This window comes from Delphinus delphis, chromosome 13 (genome assembly GCF_949987515.2).
Source record: "Delphinus delphis chromosome 13, mDelDel1.2, whole genome shotgun sequence".
Taxonomy (NCBI): Eukaryota; Metazoa; Chordata; class Mammalia; order Artiodactyla; family Delphinidae; genus Delphinus; species Delphinus delphis.
The window spans coordinates 58,614,217-58,626,245 of record NC_082695.1 but is presented as its reverse complement, the minus strand read 5'-3'; the positions used below and the strand labels follow the sequence as shown (position 1 = coordinate 58,626,245).

At 40.3% G+C, this 12,029-nt stretch overlaps 1 pseudogene; it reads right to left on the bottom strand.

Annotated features, from left to right (window-relative positions):
* Positions 1 to 4,143: 4,143 nt before the first annotated feature.
* Positions 4,144 to 5,453, bottom strand: LOC132436615 (elongation factor 1-gamma-like; annotated as a pseudogene).
* Positions 5,454 to 12,029: the final 6,576 nt, after the last annotated feature.

Genomic DNA, 12,029 nt, shown 5'->3' with positions numbered 1-12,029 from the left:
TGGATGAAGCTCGATCTTGACTTTCTGATGGGCAGGTCTATGTCTGGTGGTGTGTTTTTGGGTGTCTGTGGACTTATTATGATCTTAGGCAGCCTCTCTGCTAATGGGTTTGGTTGTGTTCCTGTCTTGCTAGTTTTTTGGCATAGGGTGTCCAGCACTGTAGCTTGCTGGTCATTGAGTGAAGCTGGGTATTGGTGTTGAAATGGAGATCTCTGGGAGATTTTCATCATTTGATATTATGTGGAGCTGGGAGTTCTCTTGTGGACCTGTGTCCTGAAGTTGGCTCTCCCACCTCAGGCAGAGCACTGACTGCTGGCTGGAGCACCAAGAGCCTTTCATCCACATAGCTCAGAATAAAAGGGAGAAAATGTAGAAAGAAAGAAAGAAAGAATGGAAGAAAGCAAGAAAGAAAGAGGATAAAATAAAATAAAGTAGGATAAAATAAAATAAAGTTATTAAATAAAAGAAATTATTAAGGTTATTTTTTTAAAGTAAAAATAAAAAACAAAACAATGGATGGACAGAGCCCTAGGACAAATCGTGAAAGCAAAGCTTTACAGAGAAAATCTCACACAGAAGCACACACATACACACTCACAAAAAGAGGAAAAGGGGAAAAAGTAATAACTCTTGATCTCAAAGTCCACTTCCTCAATTTGGGATGATTCGTTGTCTATTCAGGTATTCCACAGATGCAGGGTACATCATGTTGTTTGTGGAGCTTTAATCCGTTACTTCTGAGGCTGCTGGAAGAAATTTCCCTTCCTCTTCTTTGTTCACACAGCTCCTGGGCTTCAGCTTTGGATTTGGCCCCGCCTCTGCCTGTAGGTCTCCTGTTCTTCGTTCAGACAGGACTGTGTTAAAGGAGCAGCTGACTCAGGGACTCTGGCTCACTCAGGCTGTGAGGAGGGAGGGGTACGGATGTGGGGCGAGCCTGTGGTGGCAGAGGCCAGCATGACCTTGCACCAGCCTGAAGCATGACTTGTGTTCTCCTGGGGAAGTTGTCCCTGGATCACCGGACCCTGGCAGTGACGGGCTGCACAGGTTCCCTGGAAGGGGGTGGTGGATAGTGACCTGTGCTCACACACAGGCTTCCTGGTGGCAGCAGCAACAGCCTTAGCATCTCATGCCCTTCTCAGGGGTCCATGCTGATAGCCGTGGCTCGCGCCCTTCTCTGGAGCTCCTTAAGCAGCGCTCTTTATCCCCTCTCCTCGCACACCAGGAAACAAAGAGGGAAGAAAAAGTCTCTTGACTCTTTGGCAGGTCCAGACATTTTCCCGGACTCCCTCCCTGCTCGTCGTGGTGCACTTACCCCTTCAGGCTGTGCTCACGCCGCCAACCCCAGTCCTCTCCTGAGCCTCAGCACCCAGTCCCCGCCTGTCCTGGTGGGTGAGCAGACAAGCTTCTCGGGCTGGTGAGTGCTGGTCAGCACCGATCCTCTGTGTGGGAATCTCCCTGCTTTGCCCTCCGCACCCCTGTTGCTGTGCTCTCTTCTGCGGCTCCGAAGATTTCCCCTTCTGCCACCCGCAATCTCCGCCCATGAAGGGGCTTCTAGTGTGTGAAAACCTTTCCTCTTTCACAGATCCCTCTCACTGGTGCAGGTCCCGTCCCTATTCTTTTGTCTCTGTGTTTTCTTTTTTCTTTTGCCCTACCCAGGTACGTGGGGGAGTTTCTTGTCTTTTGGGAGGTCTGAGGTCTTCTGCCAGCGTTCAGTGGGTATTCTATAGGAGCAGTTCCAAGTGTAGATGTATTTCTGATGTATCTGTGGGGAGGAAGTTTATCTCCACGTCTTACTCTTCCGCCATCTTCCTCAACTGCCTATGTGATCTCTTTATCTTTTATCTGGGCAGGGTTCAGCTCTTCCTTGCTTCTGGTGTTATCTTTATCTTAAACTATCTGTCCACAGGAGATAAACTCCAGCTGCTCAGCCTGGGGCCCATATATCTCTTGACTCAATTCTGCATAGTGAGAAACCAGAATTAAATTGCAGGTCACCAAATTGGAATCGGAGAATTGTTGTCAGAGCATTATTGGTGTTGATTTTCTAAAATAAATAACAAATGTACCAAATATCCCCCTCACTCAGTGGCCTCCAGGGGTTTCACCTCATGCTATTGGATCCCTCTTTTACTTCCACTTATGGTCTCTGATTCTGAAAAGCATGACCAGTGCATCTTTTAGAAATAAATGATTCTTGTATAGTCTTGTTATAATTATAGATTTATAATTAATTATAGTTTCAGAATGTCCCTTTTGCTAAAAATGACTAACAGTAAATTGGTAGAAATACCTGAAAATCTGTTCTTTCTTGAGTGTGGAATAGATAGAGAGGTGTAGAAGGAAATAAAACTAGAAAGATTGGATAGATTTAAAAAGCACAAAGGAAGTCCAATGAGCAGTAGAGTGTTTTGGACTTTATTCAATAGAAAACAAGGAGTCTCCATGTGTTCTTAAAGGGAGCAGACATTATCTGACTTGTGATTTAAGAAGATAAATTTGGTCACCGTGTAAAGGAAAGATTTTAGAGAAGAGATAACAGAGAAGTCAGGAATCCATTGCCACAATTATCCATGTGAGAGACAATGAGGACCTGAACAGGAGCTGTGGAATCATCACTGAATACACAGGACACCATGACTGTCTGGATGTGGGGAAGGGAAAAGGATCTAAAATTATGCTTTTTCTATGGAGAAGTTTAGGATTCATGTTCATGAATACTAAAGATAGCATAAATTTGGAGAGAGCCCAAAGGGTGATGGTGACTTTCTGGAGATTTAGAGCACTTGGACATAGCAGAAACACTGCAATAAGGTCAGTTTTAATGTGGATAGATGTGAAATACAGCAAAGAAGCAACAGTTGCATTTTCTTTTCCAAATATTCATATATAATCTCCTGTCACTCTGCAATTAAAACTATCTAGTAATGACATTCTATATTATGGGAGAATATTTGAATTCCCAATGTCTTTATATGAGTACTATTTTATTTTAATGAGTGTTATTAACCTTCATTGTGTATGACTTGGGGGATGTCATATGGAGTCTTTAATGGGACTCTTCTACCTCTAGAATGTATATTTATATACATTCACCAATTATTCCTAGTTGAAACAACACATTACATTATACAGCCTGTAGACTGGTCACTTTATCATCTTAGAGTTAATTGGTGTCATTTTGGAAATACATATGCATAAATGTAGGCACCAGATGTGTTGACTCTTTTTCCTTCTTCAGAAATGCATGTCTTTCTAATGGACAATTTCAGGACTAAAATTTAAAAGGGACTTTTGGTATCACCTATTTTGTTATTTGATCTTTAGGTAAGTTCTCTTAGATTATTTTCATTTTAAGCTGGCAATATAATTTATTGTTTTTTTATTTTTATAATATTTTTCAGGGTTGTTAACTGACATTTTTGACTGCTCTACATTGCAGGAAGCAGTAGGGCATGTTTAAGGTTCAGGCTCCAGTGACACCCACTTGGTTCAAAATCCTGCCTCCACCACCTAAGATGTGTGATCACAGGCAACTTGCTTAAATTTATGAACCCCACTTCCTTGTTATAAAATAGGGATACCCTAGAGATGATCCACAGCCAGGTTAGGGCCCACAGGCCAGTATCTGTTCCAAGGAATCTGTACCTCTTCTTGCTGTTTGTCTGAATTGTTGAAACTATGACTCTTGGATACGGCTGCTGCCCCACCTCACAGGGCAGCTGCAGGAAGTAATGTTAAGTCACTCTTCATTCTGTGCTCTCACCCCATCAGCAGGTATTCTCCCCATTCATGCAGGAAGGTCTGGAATTAGGTAGTTACAAAGCCCTGTCTCACCACCTCCTAACTACATCCAATGTTTCCCAGCTAGCCTAGAAGATCGTCATCACAGGAGAGGCAAGGCAATTAAAAAAAAATCAAAACCGAGGAGAAACCTCTCTTTCTGCTCTTCTGAAGGCTTCTCTCCTGCACAGGAAGGTCCTGGAGGTATAGACAACACCCTGCTTCAAAATATCTACTCCCCTTTGAAGAAACCATGACCCACGAAGGAGGCAGGGCAGGAAAAGGTTCAATGTTCAGTTTCCTTTAATGACCCCATTCTCCCTGAAAGGCAGGTGCAGGCAGCTAGGCAATGGCAAGAGATGTTCACTTGAAGATCTTGCCCTGATTAAAGGCTTTGCCCGCATGCTGGAAGACCCCATCCCAGGAAAAATATTCTTGAACCAGCGGCTGGATATCCTCGCTGCTGGGATCCAGTTTCTGCTATGTGTATGACTCATAATCCACCTGCCAATCTGGACTCAGGGGAAAGGCAAGTTCCTGGTCTCGGAAGACTCAGACTCCAGAAATGGAGCTGCTATTGTTGGTTCCAAATAGAATGACACTGGCAAAGGCATTCTTCCTCAGTTTGTCCAATTGCTGGAACATTCCATTGATAAGGTTGCAGCTTATGAATGTCTGGGTGAGCTCTTCAGGGAAGTAGTAGTTGCAGTACCACAGGAATCAGCCATTTTTATCAAAGTGCTCCCAAAAGTACGGCAGCACCACGGAGAGTGTGTCCTCGTTGGAGTACTTGCGCTTAAATTCATCCAACACAAAGTTACTCTTGGGCAGGTGAGCAAAGGGATCCTTGGCCTTCTGCTCAGCAGCCAATGCCTGCTCACATTCATCCAGCGCCTCCTCAGTAGCAGAGGCAGCTGTCTTCTTCTCCTCCTTCCGCTCAGCTTGGGGCTTCTTCTTCTCTTCTCGAGAAACTTTCTCTTTCCATGGGGTGTCCTTTTTAGGCTGGCTCTCTGCAAACTTTTTAACATCAAACTGGGCTATTTTTTCAGTTTCACCTCACCCAAGACAACCCAGAACTGGGGCTGGTTAATGCAGGTGAGGAGCCAGTGGTTTGTATTAGGAAAGGACTGGCAGAAAGAAGGCTTCAGAACCTGTTTATAAAGCCACAACAGGGTGCAGACAACTATGATATCAGCCATTGTCACACGTTCGCCCACCAGAAAAGTCCTTGTCTTCAAGTGAGCATCCAGCAGCCTCATAATTTGCCTCACCACCACCTTTGCATGCTCTGTGACCTGCTTGTTGTGGTGCATGTTGCTCAAGGTGGGGAACACCCAGGTACTGGCTGGGGGAACTATGTTTCTATCAGCAAAGCTCACCCACTGCACCACCTGGACTGCTGCTTCAAGAGTACTTCTCTGCAACTCCTCGTTGCTCACATAGGAGGCAATGCCATTGCTCTCAAACACACAGAATCCATCATCACCCTCAAAGGCTGGAACCTTGCCAGCAGGAAATTTACTGAGAAATTCGGGGGTGCTGTTGGTTTGGCCAAAATAGAAGTGGGGTGGTGCGGAGAGCACATGGACTTGATCCCCGCTGTACTGAGTGGCAGTGAGGGCCTTGAAGGCCTTCCAGTTTTCAGGATATGTGCACAAGGTTCCAGCCACCATGGTGATTCTGCAGAGAAAGGGGCTAATTTATTGTCATATTACTATGTGATCATTTTAAGCTGGGTACCTTATAAAAGTGATGCGTAAGGCTCTTAGAGGGAAGGCTAGCATGAAGATTTTATCAATAATGTGAAGATTCATTAAGTCAATTGAACTAAATTATCCCATTTCTTAAACAACCCTATGATTTTTGAAGCACACGCTCAATCTTTATTCAGCTTACTTAATACATTAAGGGTCTTTTAAAATATTTCATATACTAGCTGGAATAAAGAAAAAAATTCTCTTAAAAGTTTTTTTTATTTTATCTCAAGAATTAATATAAGTACATTATTATTATGGTAGATAATTCTACTTAGAATTATTATCTTCTCTTATGTACAGTACTAACATTTCCATAAACTAGCAACAGGGAGAGCTAATATCGCTGGGATTTTTCAACTCTCATTACACGACTGGAACACATTTCTTTGTAAAAAAACAACAACATTCTCAGATGACTATTACCCACTGTGATAAACTATTTCTTACTCTGCCATTATTGTCATAAGAGTTAATGAAAAGCCTCTTGTTACTTTACAAGTACAAATCTTTTTTTAAAATTTTATTTTTTTATGGAAGTAGAGTCAAGTTACAATGTTTCAGGTATACAGCAAAGTGATTCAGTTATATATATATATATATATATATATATGATATTAATATAGTTCCCTGTGCTATACAGTAGGTCCTTGTTGTTTATCTATTTTATATATAGTAATGTATACCTGTTAATCCCAAATTTCAATTTTATCCCTCACCCCCTTTCCCCTTTGGTAACCATAAGTTTGTTTTCTATGTCTAGGACATTTAAAAATATTCATTCATAAAATAGTTATTATTATTATGTGACTGACTATGGATTAGGGACTAGGAATACAACAATAAAGACAAATGCTTGTGCCTCATCGTTTTCATTCTAGTGAAGGATAAGGTTATGTCTAAGTGGGTTTTTCCTTTCTTGGCCACACACTTAGATACTGACATTTGAATATCTAAATTTTAGCATCTCATGTTGTTTTGTTTGCTCTATTATGCATCTCTGATTGTTTTGTGTATTTTGTCTTTAGGGAGTTGGTAACAACTTAGTGGTAAAAAGTGCAAGGTTAGGGCCTTATTGCCTAGGTCTGAGTCCTGCTCAGCTATTTTCTAGTTGTGTTATATTGAACAAGTTTTCTTTATCATTATAAGCTTCCCAGGAATAGCAGTAGGGACAACTATGCCATAGGTTTAAAAGAGACACTTGTAAAGCACTGAGCAGAGTGCCAGGCACATTCATTAACCATTATTTCTTAAGATTAACTATTAATTTTGAGACCAAATATTTTCATTAATACATATTTTTCATATCCTATAACAATTAGAATGGTGCTGTGTTCACAGAGAGGCAATAATAAATTCCCTGGAAAAAAGTAATAAGAGCAGCTTTGATAAAGAAAAACAGGGGAGAATACACAGGCTCTAAACAATTCCATCAGGGAAGTGATAAATGAAAGGGAGAGGGAAGCTGAAAACAAAGGTCTCAAGGTAAAGCCATACTCCATAGTTAGCTACTTTTACCATTTATTAATGACCAGTCTTAAGGGGGAGGATTCAAAAGAATTTTTTTTTGTTTTTTAAACAATATTCTCCTCAGAATTGAAACTCCGTATCTATGGTTCTCCCTTTCCCTGGAGGAAGTTAGATAAGAGGATACAGAGAAAGGGTCATCTTTGAAAAGTCTTCTCTTCCTTGACATGAGTTTCAGACCCAATAGCACAATGTGTTGGAGAGGCAAGGGAATTGTGGCCCATCAAAGACTGCAAAAGACTGCAAAGATGTCTTCCTTCTCTGCTTTACTAAGAAGCCAGATGCCTGGGAATGACTGCTTTGGTCTCCTGACATCTCCAGAAGGTTTGATGTGTTACTGTGGGAGCCAATAAACCATTTTCTCTGTGATGACAGAGTTCTGAGTCCAGCTGTGTCAGACACAAAGAGGAGTGATTCTTTCCTTCAAATGTTGGGGCTCTCACCTAGTGTGAGACACCTCGATGGGGTTGTAACTTTGGGGAGATGTGACAATGATAGCATAGCCCTGTTTGCTGGGTCTGAGTGATGCATAATTCTTGCAGTCAGCAAAATCCTCAGCCAAGAACAGAGAAACCTTTTGTACCGAGTTTCTCTTTTCTTCACACTCTTCTCTTTAGAGAATTCTGAGTTGAATTGGGCTGATGGAGATTTTGCTGTTTATCACATCAGACAGCCTTCTCTCCAGATACAATTCTTCTGGGAGTTTCACTGATTTTAGATGAAAGTCTACATGTGCCACATCCAAATTTGGGCTGAAGAATTTAGAAATGTAATCAGGAATCATCACTATTTGGAAAATGTCTTTGTCCTTGCTTGTTAGTTTAGCTTTTGCTGTGGGTTTTCTCAGTCTGGAGCTGGTCCAAGAAAATATGCTTTTACCAGCACCCTTCATGGCAAACTATGCTGTTGACAGTATGATTTCAACCTGAGAGTAGATAGAGTCCCAGACTGTGAGCTGATTGAAATCTCTCTCCTCAAGTACTGGAGGAGGAACAATCTTTTATTAAACCAGACAGCACCCATTATGTCATGTCCTGGTAATGTGTCATTGGCATGGCAATAGGAGATAAATAGCCTGCTACACCTCAGCTCAAACTCACCCAGTGATTCATGAAGCACCATTACATTAAGGCAACTCAAAGTGGCTCATATAAAAAATTATTCACAAATCTCACCTATATGAATGCAGATTTAGAAAAGCAAATGGAGTAATATAAAATAATTCAGTAAATTTATCATGAAAAATGCATTTATGCCAATGTGTAAAGTTTGCTGCTAAAATATGAACAAGATGGTAAAATAAAAAACAGAAGGTTTGTCAATGTATCAAGCAGGTACAGAAGGATTTAGATATGGATAGGGGGCTCTGTGTGTAAGTTATAGTGTCTTTTTATTGATGGCATTTAAGTTGGTTCATGTTTAGAGCAAAGCCTTTTTCATTTCCAGAAGCAGCTTGAAAATGACAAATGGTATTTGTAAAAGGGTAAGGAACAGATATTTTTATAGGGCGAGGGAACAAACTGATGTATAGTTTATATATAGTTTATAGTTTATATAATGCTTGATAAGACATGGATCTGTCACTTTATATTAAGTACATTCTAGTGATCTAGTAACATGTTAATTCGCCTGGAAGAATTGAAAAACAGAACCCTTGACCTGCAGGTACATACACTGTAAACACATTTTCTTGAAAAAATGCCATAGAGGAAGAGCAGTATAAATTAAAACACTTAGCTATTTATCATTCAAATTATATTTGTGATTCTTAGAAGTATGGAGTGTAGTAATTTAGGAAACTGTGGATAATCTAAAATGAGGGATAATTTTTAGGAGAAATAAGGGAGAGGGCATGCAGGGTAGCATGGGGACTAGGGTAGCACCGTGGCTCATGTACAGCTGTCAGTTTGGGTCACTGATGAGAGAGATAGGAAGTAAGGGGGTGGGAACAGAGACCTAGAGAGAGCTTTAAAGATTAAAAGAGAAGCATAGAATACATGTGCCAGGCAATCAGGAGACATCATTGCACTGAGAATATAACTGCAGGCACTGATTAGGTAAAAGGCTCCACACTGTCTTTCCATGAATTGGTGAATTTTGCATTCAGGTTTACAAGATGAAAGCTTTCTCTTTAGAGCATTTGCTACTTTGCACTTCCCAGGATGCTTGAAATCTTGCCTAGTCATCACTAGTCATTCACTCATCCCTTGCTGTATTCAGTTGTCCGAGATCCTGATGCCCTATCAACCTATCTGATTTCCAAAAGACTACAGATCTATTGGAGCATTTGAAATTGGGCTTCAATGGGGCTTCTGATCATGTCTTCATTCCTCCCTCCTCAACAAACAAAATTAGGCTTGGAAGAACTCCCTTTGCTTTTCATTCATTTGCATGTTAATAAAACAAAACCAAACCAATGGAGTAGGGATCTATCATTTTGATCTGCTTGTATCCCAGGGAGCTTTGTTAAACTACTTTTATCACTCACTACTGGAAGCAGCCAATTGAGTGAGGAACAATCTCTGAAGCCTGTTACTGATCTTGCTAACACAGATGTAGGTGTAGTTAGTGGAAAGATATATGGCTATAGATTCAGAAGATCCCACTGTACTCATACCCTGGATCTGCCTGAGGGTAACTCTTTTGGGGATCTGACTCCTGTTATCAGGGTGAAATAAAATAACCTCTATAAAATATGTTGTAGTAACAAAAAGCTGAACATTCACTTATTAATAAATAAAATCATATTTTCAGGTAAATACACAATGAAATGTCTCCCTGTGATTCATGCTTAGCTTTGGGGATACCACAGTAAAAGGGATTGATATGGTTCTCCCTCTCGTGGAGTTCCCAACCTAGTAAATTAGGGGTTTGGAGGATGAGAAAAATGTCATTGAACTAGGAAGAAAGAGGAGGAACATGAGAGGTGCTAGGCTAAAAATCATATGATTATGTACCTTAACGAAACTGTAGACATAATTTCCTATACATGAAATAAAATGCAGCAAGACCTAAATTTTCTTGTTCATGATCTATTTCCTTTTCCCTATTACCAACCCTGGTCATAACATACAAGATCTACTGAAATTCTGGCACTTGTAATGTCCCAGGCTAGATAAATGTACCACCCTTAGAAACTCCAATTTGTTCTTCTGGCAACAAAGGAATCTTCTTAGGTTGTTGGATCAGAAAAAAAAATTAGTTACAGAGACTAGCAGGGAACAAAGAAACAGAGAAGGAATTAAGGCAAAAAAAAAAAAAAAAAAAAAAAGAAAGAAAGAAAAGAAAAGAAAAAATGAAAAAAAGAAGACTGAAAAAAAGAAGAAAGAAATAATGGGCTGGAGAAAAAAAGTATTAAAATCTTGTCATTCTTGCTTACTGCCCAGTCTTTATTTATTTATTTATTTTTCACTGTATACATTCACCAATGCATGGAAAGGCAGTGTGGAGGCTTTGACCCAATCAGTGCCTGCAGTTATATTCTCAGTACAATGATGTCTCATTATAAAAGGTTATAAATTATAAAAGGTTATAACTCAGGAGCACAGAGCTTCCATGCCCTCTGAGTTCTCTACTTCCCAAATCTCCACAAGTTCACCAACCTGGAAGTTCTCTGAACCTTATCATTCTGGGGTTCTATGGAGGCTTCAGTACAATGGGCATGACTGACTAAATCACTGGCCATTAGTGATTGTGTCAACCTTCAGCCCCTCTCCCCTCTCCAGGAATCAGGGGGTGGGACTGAAGGGAAGTAGAAAGATCTTAGAGGAACCAGATTCAAGCCACTGGGCAAAGAACAGCTCTGCCTGGATATTTTAGTAAAATACTCTGGTGACTGTCTAGAAGATGAGCCAGAGATATTTGGGGGGTATCAAGGCAATGCCAGCCTCACAGAATAAGTTAGGAAGTATTCTTTCTCCTGAATTTCTTTTGCATGACTTTGAGAAGGCTTGGTGTTAGTTCTTCTTTAAATGTCGTATGATTCACCAGTGAATCAATTTGCCAGCTATCAATTTGTTCCAGAGCTCTTTTTGTAAAGAGGTTTTTGATTATTGATCCAATCACCTTACTAGTTATGAGTCTATTCAGATTTTCTATTTCTTTGTGATTCAGCCTTGGGAGGTTTTATACTTTTAGGGATTTGTCCATTTTATCTAGGTTATCCAATTTGTTACAGTACAATTTTTCATAATCCTTTTTATCTCTCTACAGTCAGTAATAATGCCCCCATGTTCATTTCTGATTTTAATAATTTGTCTTCCCTTTTCTTTAGTCATTCCAGCTAATGATTTGTCAACACTGTTAATTTTTCCAAAGAACCAGTTTTGGGTTTTGTTGATTTTCTCTATTGGTTTTCTACTCTCTATTTTGTCTCTGCTCTAATCTTTATTATTTGCTCCCTTCTGCTAGTATTAGGTTTAGTTCATTCTTCTTTTACTAGTTCCCTAAGTTTCATGAGGTTAGGTTGTTGATTTGAGGGTTTAAAAAATGTGTTTATAGCTATAAATTTCTCCTTAGCACTGCTTTGGTCTTTCCCACGTTTGGTGTGTTGTGCTTCATTTTCCTTCATCTCTAAGTATTTTCTAATTTCCCTCTTGCTTTCTTCTTTGACATGGTGGTTCTATAAAGTGGTTTAATTTTCACAAATTTGTGAATTTTCCACTTTTCCTCCTGTTGCTGGTTTCTTTTTTTTTAATAAAAAATTCTTTTTTTTTAAAGATTTTTTTGATGTGGACCATTTTTTTTTTTTTTTTTTTTTTTTGGCGGTACACGGGCCTCTCACTGTTGCGGCCTCTCCCATTGCAGAGCACAGGCTCCAGACGCACAGGATCAGCAACCATGGTTCACAGGCCCAGCCTCTCCGCGGCATGTGGGATCCTCCCAGACCAGGGCACGAACCCATGTCCCCTGCATCGGCAGATTCTTAACCATTGTACCACAAAGGAAGTCCAGAAGGTGAGTCTTAAC